The sequence below is a fragment of the Loxodonta africana genome, chromosome 26, assembly GCF_030014295.1.
Source record: "Loxodonta africana isolate mLoxAfr1 chromosome 26, mLoxAfr1.hap2, whole genome shotgun sequence".
Taxonomy (NCBI): domain Eukaryota; kingdom Metazoa; phylum Chordata; class Mammalia; order Proboscidea; family Elephantidae; genus Loxodonta; species Loxodonta africana.
Genome location: NC_087367.1, coordinates 3,675,451 through 3,688,868, shown reverse-complemented (window position 1 = coordinate 3,688,868; position 13,418 = coordinate 3,675,451).

Genomic DNA, 13,418 nt, shown 5'->3' with positions numbered 1-13,418 from the left:
TGTTGATGATGATGACAATGATGATGATGACAATGATGATGACGATGACGACGATGATGATGATGAAGATGATGACGATGACAACGATGACGACGATGATGCTGATGAAGGTGATGACGCTGATGATGACAATGATGACGATGATGACGACAGCGATGATGATGAAGATGATGATGAAGACGATGATAACAATGATGACAATGATGATGGCGACAGTGATGATGATGACAACGATGATGACGATGATGATGATGATGACAATGATGATGATGACGATGATGAAGGTGATGATGACAGTGATGCTGATGATGAAGATGGCGGGGGTGGTGATGATGATGATGATGGGGGTGGTGGTGGTGCTCATTATCCTTTTGCCCATCATCATATTGTAGCTACCATTTGTGTAGGGCTTACTATCTCTTAGGTCCTGGGTTAAGTGCTTTACGTATATAATCTCATCCACTTTTTACTTTCACTGTTGGTAATTATTGTCTAAATTTGCAGATAAGAAACAATTTTGAGGAAATTGCCCAAGGCTTTGCGGTTTGCATGTGGCCGAGGCCAGACTTAAACTGTTTCATTTGAGGACAATTCTCATTTTCTTTGCTGTAGGAGTGGTTGGGAGGCAGCAGAGCCTCAGGCTGAGCATGTTGGCACTGCAGCTGGACCAACTGGTGAAAATAGTCCTTAGATATAGTCAAAACTCAGTATATGTTAGCTATTACTATTATTGGAGGCCTGGTGGCACAGTGGTTAAGAGCTGGGCTGCAAACCAAAAGGTCAGCAGTTTGAATCTACCAGTTGCTCCTTGGAAACCCTGTGGGGTAGTTCTACTCCATATAGGATCAGAACCAACTCAACGGTACCTAACAACAACAACATAGAGGTAGCACAGTAAGAGCAGCTACTCTGATGAGAAAAATGTTTTATTAAAGTGTGTCTGCTATTAAATCTGCATTATCAGCTATTATGGATTGAATTGTGTCCCTCCAAAACACATGTTGAAATTCTAACATTTGTACTTGTGCAGAGGAGCCCTGGTGGCAGAATGGTTTAGCACTTGGCTGCTAACTAAAAGGGCTGCGGGTGGACCCCACAAGCGGATCCTCAGTGGGAAAGACCTGGTGATCTCTCCCATAAAGTTTACAGTCAAGAAGACTTTATATGGGGCAGTTCTCCTCTGCCCCATAATGTCATAATGAATTGGAATTGACTCGATGGCACACAACAACAACAGCGTACTAGTGAATATGGCCCAGTTTAGAAAGAAGGGGTTTTCTTTAGTTATGTTATCAAGGTCATACCAGAGTAGGGTGGGCTCTAAACCTGGTTCCTTCTGAGTGGTGTCTTATATAGGCAGTCCTTGGATTACAAATGAGTTCCGTTCCTAAGTCTGTATTTAAGTTAAATTTCTATGTAAGTCGGAACAGTTAACATATGGTTCATATCTAACATAAGGTAGTCATAGTATACCTTTCTATGCATAAAAAAATTAAAGAAACACTTCCAGATACAATAAAACATCATTAACATAATAATACAGTAATGATAATAATATTTTGATGCGTATTGCAAAGCACTGCCTGTTTGCTATTATGAACCACTGTATGTACCTCAAATTTGTAATATAATAGGCTTATGGGGATTGGTTCATAACTAAGGGTTGTATGTAAGTTGGACATTCGTAACGTAGGGACTGCTAGTAAAACGAGAAAACAGACGAGAGAGACACACACGGGGGGAAGAGACCACATAAGGAACCACCTGTAAGCCAAGAAATGCCAAGGGAAGCCTGGGGCTGGCAAGAATGGCCTATTCATTGCAAATTTCTTTTTTCATCAACATAAACACCAACTATACACCTGGACCTCACCAGATGGAAAACACAGGAATCAAATCAACTACATCTGTAGAAGAGATGTTGGAAAAGCTCTATATCATCTGTCAGAACAAGGCCAGGGGCCGACTTCGGAACAGACTATTATTTGCTCATACTCAAATTCAAGTTGAAGCTGAAGAAAATTAAAACAAGTTCACAAGAGCCACAGTATGACCCTGAGTATATCCCACCTGAATTTAGAGACCATCTCAAGAATAGATTTGATGCATTGAACACTAATAACTGAAGAAGCCCAGATAAGTTGTGGGATGACATCAAGAACATCATACATGAAGAAAGCAAAAGGTCATTAAAAAGACAGGAAAGAAAGAAAATAACAAAATAGATATCACAAGAGACTCTGAAAGTTGCCCTTGATGTAGAGTAACTAAAGCAAATAGAGGGAAGAAATGATGAAGCTGAACAGAAGATTTCAAAGGGCAGCTTGAGAAGACAGAGTAAAGTATTATAATGAAATGTGCAAAGACCTGCAGTTAGAAAACCAAAAGGGAAGAACAAGCTAGGCATTTCTCAAGCTGAACAAGCTAGGCTTTTCTCAAGCTGAATGAACTGAAGAAAAACTTTAAGCCTTAAGGTGCAGTTTTGAAGGATTCTGCAGAGAAGATATTGAACAAAGCAGGAAGCACCAAAAGAAACTGAAAGGAATACATAGTCACTGTACCAAAAATAATTGGTTGACATTCAACCATTTCAGGAGACACCATATGATCAAGAACTGATGGTACTGAAGGAAAAAGTCCAAGCTCCACTGAAGACATTGGCAAAAAACAAGGCTCCAGGAATTGGCAGAATACCAACTGAGATGTTTCAACAAACGGTTGCAGGGCTGGAGGTGCTTGTTTGCCTAAGCCAAGAAATTTGGAAGACAGCTACCTGGCCAACGGACTGTAAGAGATCCATATTTGTGCCCATTCCAAAGAAAGATAATTCAACAGAATGCGGAAATTATTGAACAATATCATTAACATGTCACGCAAGTAAAATTTCGCTGAAGATAATACAAAAAATGGTTGCAGCCGTACATCAACAGGGAAGTGCCAGAAATTCAAACCAGAATCAGAATAGGATGTGAAATGAGATATATCATTGCTGATGTCAGATGAATCTTGGCTGAAAGCAAAGAATACCAGAAAGAAAGATGTTTACCTGCGTTTTATTTACTATGCGAAAGCATTGGGCTGCGTTGATCATAACAAATTATGGATAACACTTTGAAGAATGGGAATTCCAGAACACTTAATTGTGCTTGTGAAGAACCTGTACATAGACCAAGAGGCAGTTGTTTGAACAGAACAAGGGGATACTGTGTGGTTTAAAATCAGGAAAGGTGTGCATCAGGGTTGTATCCTTTCGCCATCCTTATTCAATCTGTATGCAGAGCAAATAATCTGAGAAGCTGGACTATTTGAAGAAGAATGGGGCATCAGGATTGGAGGAAGACTCATTAACAACCTGCGACATGCAGTTGACACAACCTTGCTTGCTGAAAGTGAAGAGGACTTGAAGGACTTACTGATGAAGGTCAGTATAGATTACACCTCAACATAAAACAAAAATCCTCACAACTGGAACAATAAGCAACATCATGATAAATGGAGAAAAGATTGAAATTGTCAGGGATTTCACTTTACTTGAATCCACAGTCAATGCTTATGGAATCAGCAGACAAGAAATCAAATGATGTATTGCATTGGGCAGATTTGCTGCAAGAGACCTCTTCAAAGTGTCGAAAAGCAAAGATATCACTTTTAGTACTACTGTGAGCATGACCTAAGCCATGGTATTTTCAGTCATCTTATATGCATGCAAAAGCTGGACAACGAATAAGGAAGGATGACCGAAGAAGAATTGGTGCCTTTGAATTACGGTGTTGGTGAAACATATTGAATATACCCGTGGACTGCCAGAAGAACAAACAAGTCTGTCTCAGAAGAAATCCAGCCAGAGTGCTCCTCGGAAGCAAGGATGGTGAGACTTCGTCTCATGTACTTAGGGCATGTTATCAGAAGGGATCAGTCCCTGGAGAAGGACCTCATACTTGGTAAGGTAAAGGATCAGCAAAAAAAAGGAAGACCCTGGGTGAGATGGATTGGCCCAGTGGCTGCAACAACAGGCTCAAACAGCAATGACTGTGAGGATGGTGCAGAACCAGACGGTGTTTCATTCTCTTGTACCTAGGGTTGGTATGAGTGGGAACTGACTTGAAGGCACCTAACAATAACAACAATAGTGTCAGTGTTTCGTAGATGAGACCCCTACCCCTTTCCAGCTTAAGCAACCCACAGCCAGGTCAGAAGACGGGTAGTAAGCCCCAAAATATGTACCAGGGCAGTATGAATTCCCTGGGTCACCATGGTAAATTTTTGGTCATCCAATATGGCAGCATTTTCAGTTGTCCCCAAAATGTGATTCTGTTGGCCAGGGCCAGGCCAATCATTCATCTCTGGCCCTCGTCAAGGAGCGGAGTAAGTTAGGTGGGGCAGCTAATTTCAGGATGTGTTTTATTTGACTGTAAGCCAATCTCTTACCAGTCAGCTTCCCAACCTTCCAGTCACTCTTCTGCTCCCTAGGCTTCTGTGATAGTCTTTTCTCCTTCCTCCTGGTTCCTTTCTCAGCTCTCGTTCTTGGTCTCTTTCATAGGCTTCACTTCTTTCGCTCTGACCTTTAAAGATGGGTTTTTTTTTTCCCCCAGTTTTAAAGGGCCCACCCTCTACTCTTCTTATTCTACCATCTCTTCTGTAATGATGTCATTGACTTCAGTCATTCCAGCAGTCACCCCTGTACCAGTTCTCCCCCTACTATCTCACTGTCTCCAGAATCCTTCCCTGAGCTTCAGACTTATAAATCCAGTGGACTGTCACCAGAAGCAATGGAATTAGTTGACACCACAGCCTTCAGGACTCATCGAGAGGAGAGCTCTTCCAGGCCTTTTCCTCCACATGTTATTTGTGGGTACGGCATTTCCCAGGATGCCACGGGCTTTAATCATTCTTCTCCCCCTTTTCTTAGACTGTTACTTTCTCTGGCTTAACAACAACAAAACAGTTGCTGTTGAGTTGCCTCCCAACTGCTGGCGGCTCCCTGTGTCAGAGGAGAACTAGCATTCCGCAGGGTTGTCAGTGGCCGAGTTTCCAGAAGTAGCTCAATAGGGCTTTCTTGCATGGCACCTCTGGGTGGACGTGAACCCTCAGCCTTTTGGTTAGCAGCTGAGTGCTTATCCATCCATTCATACCTCCTACAGACTCCACTTTTTAACTTAATAGTGTGGAAATATGCGTGAATAGGAAGAGAATATAATATCCTGCCTGCGTTTTGAGCAGGAAGGTGGCCCTGTTTCCTGTTCAGTAGAATTCAAATCTCTGAGCTGAACTGTGCGGCAGACAACAGGAGCAGAAAGAAACACCTACTGCTTTTTCAAGAAGGTGGGTTTTTCTGTTTTATGAGGTGATGCTTGGATAGGCTAGCGACTGTCGTCTTCTTCATTACTCATCAGCCTTACAATCAGTCAAAATTTTTCCCAGATTTCGGGCACTGGTTTTCCTGTCAGTCTTAGTTTTCAGTGTTAAAGTCTTCCGTTTTTATACGTACATTGTTGAGGATCAGAAGATGCAGCACCAGGGAATGATGACCAGATGCCACTTTGTAACAGAAGTCTGCTGTTATCGATGTTTAATGGTTATAAATAACGAGGGCATTTTTGGGGAGTGTTTTTCTTTTCACTTACTCATTCTAACAAACCCTGGGACCAATTTTCCTCGTCATCAATTAAACTCAAAACCTACTGTGTGCCAGGCATTAAAATATATATATATATATATACCCAATACTCAGCTAAATTAAAAATGGTTTTTGCTCCGGAGTATTGTGATTAGGGCCGTAACAGTGTTTGGTCGAAAGCTTATGGCACACCGGAGACAAGACTGTTTTTCTCCCTGAGAGATTGGAAAGTTTACAAGAAAATTTGAATCGTAAGTGTGATCTTGGGGTATAAATAGATCTTCAGAGGCTGAGAAGAAAGCTGATGACATTCTAGGAAGAAGGGAAACCACGGCGACATGGTGAGGTGTAGGGATAGGAAGTGGTGGTAGGGTGTCATCTGTTCAGCTGAAGAGGTTGATGGGGCCTGGTTCGTGCAGACAGTGAACAGGAGTGGGGAAAGGTGGATGGCAGGAAGACGAGATGTCAGAACAGTTAAAATCAACGAGGCAAGTGAAGATGTGGGACAAAGCGAAGCTGCAGCAACTTCAGAGGTACAGGGGGAGTGACAGGTATACGAGTTCAGTGTGAAGAGACAGAGGACAAGAAGGAGCACGTAGTCTGGGCATTGTTCCTTTCTTCTGGTCTGTCAGTCGTGGGCAGGTACAACTGGTCAAAAAGTGATTGATATGGAAAAATAAATCCATCTCTGTTTTCAATATTTGCAGACCAACCTATTGCCTGCTTTAGCTTATCGATCACGTGTTTGGGTTGTGATCAAATAAATCCACCGATCTTCACATACCTCTTTGTAGTAGAACTAATATATTTATTATCACATAAATAGTCACTTTTCATGAAGTAGTTACATTTCTAGTGATGGGAAAACTAAGACACAGATTGGATTGAGCAAACATCTTGAAGAATCCCTGATAGACCTAGTTGGGTAACTAATTCTGTTTTTGATTTCCAATGAAAGCTCTTTTCACTAGAATTATGTATTTTCTTGCTCAAGAAAATCCCTGTAACTACCTGAATAGTCGTGATAATCTACCAGTTAAGATGGAAGCTCTGTTTTATACTTCCGGTGATTCTTAGTTCCAGTGAATATATTTCTTTTATCTACTTCATATAGGTGTGATTAAGATAAATCATAAGAGATACAAAGTAGAATTATTTCCCTAAAGTTTTGGGGAAACTAATTTTCTACTCAGAGAACCAATTGGTGTTATCCAAGTGAAAATACTATTTATCCCCCAAAGGAATGTCTACCTATTACCCATAATTCAGTTAGATAGATTTGCTTCTCAGGTTTGAGTTTCTTCTCCAATACCATTTATCTTTTTTTCAGCTGAAAAAAAAAATTCTTCAGCTGTGTTACTGAGAAGACTTCTACAATGAGAGAGTAAACAGTAGATCAGAAAATCTTTAATACGCACTAGAATTGTTTGAACAACTTAAAGTACCCATCTTAGAAACTGATGATACATTTATAGTTTTCCAAAGCTGAGAAAGAAATCTTCATTCGTTCTAGTCAGATAATTTTTAGAGAGGCACTGGAAACAAATGTATACTTATAAAACAAGGTTTAGTAACTTGGTGATGTATATTATAGGAAACAGTATTCTTTACACATTGTCAGTACAGAGGTAAAGATCTTTAGAAAATACTTAAATTTGAACTGTGACATTCACTCTGGAAATTAACGTTAAAACGTATAGTGATGGACTTGTTTTAATTGAAAAACAACTTGTTAGCCATTGTACAGTATCTGTTTCCAAACATTAAACAAAAAAAAAGAACCCTAGTAAAGTCTCTAACACCATCGTCATCAGCTATAGTCAATATGCAGACTCTGGTTTTCATTTTCCACTTCACACTGAGAGGCAGTTAAAGTACTGAGGACCAAGCTGTACTTGAAAATGGCTGAGCTTTACTTGCGCTTAGATCTCTTGTGTTCCTACTCAACTTCTAAGACATCCTTTCGCTTGCTAAGGATGCTTTAGAATCTGAATTTTAACATGTAGCTGCGTGCATTTAGGCATGCAAATATCCGCACTGTATATTATTTTGCTTTTACAGTAATTATTTTCATTTATGAGATTCTAAATCCGATGTTAAATATTGAATATTTTGGTTAAGCGACAGCTTGTGCTAGCTTTAGGATATTCCTGCTTGATAATTATTCATGAGAAGAACAGCTGAAAACAAACTAGTTGTACACCTTGGCAAATGACTGTGATCGCAATTCTGTGAAATTTCCCCACGGCCATGTGACTTTATTATAAGGACTCTCACGGTGCAGATGTCCAGAATGTTGTTGTTGTCACAGACGTTATTCCTGTATTCAAAGTTTTTGAATTACTCTTCACTGCTTCAGAGCCAACGTGAGAGAAGAGCTGAGACATGCAGTTTGCGTGACAGGACATTTGCTGCTCCTTCGACGCCCTCCCTTGGCTTGGAGAGAGCATGGTGCTTACGCTCTGCGTTCTGTAAAATACAGAAGCAGTGGTATTTTTGCGAAATTTCAGTATGATGAAAACATCTCCTACTAAACGTTCAGAAAAAGGGAAAATTGCCCCAATTCATCATCCTTCAAAAAAAAATTTTTTTTCAGCGTAAAATCAAACGTGATTTCTCTCCTTTCCTTCGCCCTTCCCGTTTCCTCCCCCATATGGCTCCTGAAATGTTCCTCCATTTAAATGGATTTTAAAGCTCATTCCTTATAGTTCCTAGAGCATTCATTGCTTTTGAGAAAAAAAAAAAGAGAAAAACATTTTAGCATGTGCTATTTTTGTTATTCTAATTAGCAAAAACAGCTGGTCCTGTGCACTTAGACTGTAGTCTTTTTCAACACATTGTTCAGATTTTTTTTTTCCTCCTCTTCTGTCAAGCTACAGGCTACCACCTCTCCTCTTCCCACACAAATCAACCCCCAAAACACCTGCACACACAACCTTAAATATCACCTACATCTGCCACGAAAGGAAAAGGGAGGCAGCCTCGCTTGCCTGGCTGCAGTGCAGGGCATGTGAACAAATTATCCAGAAGGTGGACGGAAGTCGCCCGCAAGGCACTTGCTACCGCACCGGTTTCCCATTCACCAAGCCTTCCGCTCTGGTGTCTCAGAAGTACAGCTCTGTTGTAGTTTTTTTTGAATTTTTTTTTTTTTTAAAGTTTTTATCAATCCCTTTTGGCAGATGGGAGTAGCCTCTTGTAGAACCAGAGATTGAAAAATTGGATAATCAAACCTTACTCAAAATTTGATACCTATCAAAGGCATGAGACTGCCAGTGATCATTGAAGCTGATTAGAGTCACACTCTGTTGCCATGGCAATGAATCCCCATTCCGTTTACACAGAGGGGTGCGTGCCACAGGAGAATAATGCCACGACGAATTAAATTCACGTTGTTGGTTTAACGTGTGAGATGGTTAGCTCTCTCTACCTGATGCTGGGAGTGAGCTGAGTGGGTGCTTGTCAGGGGTTGGGGGTAGGGGCAAAACTAATGCAAGAGTCCAGAAAAACACCGAAATGTTTCAAAAGTGCATTTCTAAGATGAGGTCCGGGGGTGAGGTGATCATTTTTATTTGGTTTTGTTATTGACACGTCCCATGAGCTTAAGACTCTCCAAGATCTTCAGCTCTTCTTCTCTTTTCCAGATTTAAAAAAGGTTACAAGAAGATACATCTTTCAAGTTTTCTATTTGCTTTTCCTTTGAACCAGAGCGAATCCTTAATCCTGTACCATTAATCTGCCAGGAAAAATGTAGTATGATGATCCCATTTAAATTTCCAGTGGTTTCTGACCTCCTTTTGCCAAATTTTGGGGTTGAATGAACCTTTTTGTGTTTTTGGTTTCCAAGATATCATCTGGCTATGAAGGTGATAAGCCACTAAATTCTGCCTATGATTTATTGACACCTCAGGCTGTTTAAAATTTTCTGAACAAGTGAAAATTTTCAACAAATTTCTCCTCAAAGAGAACACAATTTAGATGGGTATTTTAACTTTTTAAGACATTCAGACACGGCGGTCGTTGCCACCTTACCCATCCTTTCTGCGTACACAGCTCTCCTCCAGCCTCTGTGTCCAAAGCTTGCTCCGTAATCCTTATCCAGCAGGAAACCGTCATTTCCCTGGTGTCCTCCAGCAGCCACTGGAATCATTTACTCACATTTTGGGGAAATAGACAAGCCTCTCCATCAGACGTCCAAATACCAGCTTCTTTCTGTTGCACTTGTTATTTTGCCCTTCTACCTCTTTATACTTCTCTCATTAATATTCAAAATATGGATTCCACAAATATCTGAAGTGACTGCCTCTTTCAAGGGTTGTGTTGGCACGTAAGATGTGCTTCCAGGCTGGGAGTTTATAACCCCGTTTTGAGAACGGGAGAGAAACCAGCACTCGCTGACAGTCTCTTACGTGCCTGTGCCTCTGCTCAGTGCTGGAGGCATTTATACATCCTTGAATCTTCATAGACACTGGAGGAGGTGAGTGGTATTCAGGTGAGGAAACTGAGTGACACAGACGTTACTCAACTTGCCTAAGGCCATGCAATGGCAGAGCAATGCTTAAGGTGTGCCGTGCCTTACTCTGAGGCCCTTGGTCCCTTTCCCAGGCCATGTTGGTAACACAACAGGTACAGGCATGCTTGCCACACATGATGTTGTAAAATGATTGTCACATGGGTACTAATGGCAATACTTGCTTCAGAAGGGAAGGATAAGGAAAGGCCGCTTCTGACTACGAGTCCCTGGGAGGTGCAAACGATTAAAATACTTGGCTGCTGATCGAAAGGTTGGAGGTTGGAGTCTACCCAGAGGCACCTGGGAAGAAAGGTGTGGTGACCCACTTCTGAAAAACCAGCCCTTAAAACCCCTGTGGAGCACAGTTCTCTTCTGACACACGTGGAATTGACCCTATGGAAACTGGGACCAGGATGGTCAGGGGTAATTCCGAGCCAAGGCAGCATTTGAATACAGCCTGAGAAGTGCAGAATTGGTTCGGGGAAGACAGAGCCTGGAGTAGCACTTGCTGTGCCACCTAGGTCCACCATAAGTGTTTATCGAGGAGCATTAGGGTATTTACAATATATACTTAGAACAAACAGGGGTGAAATCTGTGTTTTTTGCTCTCATATTTCTCTTGGCTTCCACAAGAACCTTGTAACTTCCAGCTGGGGGGCTTGCTTTATTTGTTTATTTCTTAGTGCCTGAATTGTCCATCAAAAAATAGCTAGCCTAGAATGGGATATGGTGGATGATATATTCCTGTTTTATTGAGCTATAAGGCCCTTGGGACCTGCGGCCTTTGCTAGTCAAATTAAATTAAATCAGCAAAGAACTAGTACAGCCAACCTTCTGAAACTCTGTATTGTGTGTGCTAATGGAGGTACGGGTAATGAAATTCAGGCAGGACCCACTAAGCACTGCTTGACTGTCTACTTCAGCTCTTTCTCATACCAAGGTTTGATAACCTGCCAACATTCAGTGAGATTCTATTATGATTCCAAGAAGTACTATTAAAGAGAGAGAGAAAAAGAGAGAAAGTAGGGGAAGAGAAAATTATGTCAAATAATCTAGTAGAGAGAATTGAATCAGGAACCAGAAGAGAAGAGGTCTCTATCCCAGCCATTGGGTTGTGTAAACTCTAGGAAGGCAGCCATCTTTCATTTCCTCATCTACACACTGAGAATTATAATCATGCTGGGTACCACTAGAGTTGGCAAAGAAGTATTGAATAGTCTCCGTGTCTTTTTAACTGAGTTGATGTTAATTTGTTACAGCAGCTTTAGGAGAAGGTCATTTTCCTAATAAAGCTATCTTGTCACCTCAGAGAGGTCCTGTCTGTGTCCCTCTTCCTCTGGAGACAAAAAACAAAACAAAACAAAAACAAAAAAAACAAAGGCGGCACAAAAGCTTTGTGGCCGTTGAACACCCTGCCATCATGGCGGGACCTGCAAGCAGGTGAGCACCTCCGTGCTGACCCTTTGTCTGGCAGGATGATTGCTTTAGCCCAAGATTTCAGGGAAAATACATCTGGATTTTTTTTTTTTCCTTGGAGCGTATCCTTGGAGGCTTCTTCCTCTTTTTTATTTTTAACCCCTCAGTTCTCTCCATCCTTGGAGAATACAAGCAAAGCTGCTAAATTTAGGGAACGGAATTCCTTAACCAAAAGTATTAAATAATCTAATTATTTGGTAGTCAAGTGTGTTTAAACCACTTAACTCATTTTTCTTTTTGGTTACGAGGAAGATGAAATCTGGCCAATGGCTTCTGGAAGGTAAAAGAATCAGCTGGCAAATGATGCTCCTGGTATTATTATCACTGACAGGTTATCTGCAAGAAAAGGTTTCCCACCACATTCCAAACCACCATCTGAGCCTATTTCAGGCTGTTCCGACCTTGTCTAAAGAAGCAGGGAGAGTGGATCCTACCGCTCCAGTTTACAACTTGAAGCACACATTGGGGAATTTTGAAAGCATTCCCTTCAAAGTCTGTGAAAGGCTGTTGCCAGGGGGAACCATCTGGGGACCACAGCTGTGTAGTTACCAGTTAGCGCCATCCGCACCACTAGCCCTGCCCCAAAGGGCTTTGAAAGCATTTGAGTTTTCAAAATGTACCTTCAGGCTGGGTGACAGGGAGACAGGGTTCAGGAGCAGGGAGACCTTGCTCATCTCCTGTGTGGTGTTTGTGCCTGTGGAGTGTGCAGCAGGTTAGTGGTAAAGATCCTGAGCTCAGCACTTATCTTTGACTCTGCGTTGCTCCTTCCCACCATACGTCATCCAATTAACAGGGGCGTCAGGCCTTTCTCAGTTCATACCAGGAGATCTGCCACGAATTTCAGCTTAATCAACTTTCCCTGATTTCGTTCATGTCTAGAGTATCGGGGTTTCAGTAATTGCCAGATTGTTAAATTGTTAAATAGATTTTGTTTAAAAATGAAGTCTCCTGGAATCCATTTGCATCATCAGAATTTAAACTTCTGATACTGGGCAAGCCTGTCTGCCTCTAAGTTTCTGAGTGGCTTTTCTACCCAGTGCTGTTTCTGTCCTGCTCAGCGGAACACATTCGTGAAAGAAATCTCCATTTGTTACAGCCTGATAGTATGCCCGTAATGACTGGATTCGACAATGAACTGACATCTGAATTTTAGTGCGTGGTAAATGAACGGATTGGAAGCCGCTGCTTTTAGAAGTGGGCTCCTTCTGTCCCTCCGTTCTGAATTTCCTACCAGAAGGGAAGTTATTTTGCAGGTATGGTCCTTTTGCCTGGAGGTTGATTTTAATTTACTTGAAATGGTGGTTTCTTTCTCTTTTTGCCGTTAAAGTTTCCTTTCTATTCAAGTCTAGAGCTTTGAAAAAACTGTAGCCAGTATTTAGACCCTTGCTGATTTGCAGGTTTTATGTAGATATTCAAGCAAGCATCCCCTGCCCAGACGTGGAGAAATATTGTCGAAAAGTATAAATGAAAACAACAGTCGGGCTTAATGAATTCCGGGAAGCCTTAGGAAGACAAGAGACTACAGCTGATTTTCTCTGCACCCCCGTCTTTGCTACCCGTTCCTCTTCCTTCTTTCTGTTTTAATGTATACGTATTGATTTTATTATTTGATTTGAATTTTTTAATTGTTTTTTAGGTGAAAGTTTACAGCACAAATTAGTTTCTCATTCAGAAATTTGTACACAGATTGTCTTGTGACATTGGCTGCAATCCCCAAAATGTGTCAGTACTCTCCTTTGCCTTTACATCCTGGGTTCCGCATGTCCATTTGTCCAGTTTTCCTGTCCCTTCCTTCCTTCTCGTCTTTGTTTTTGA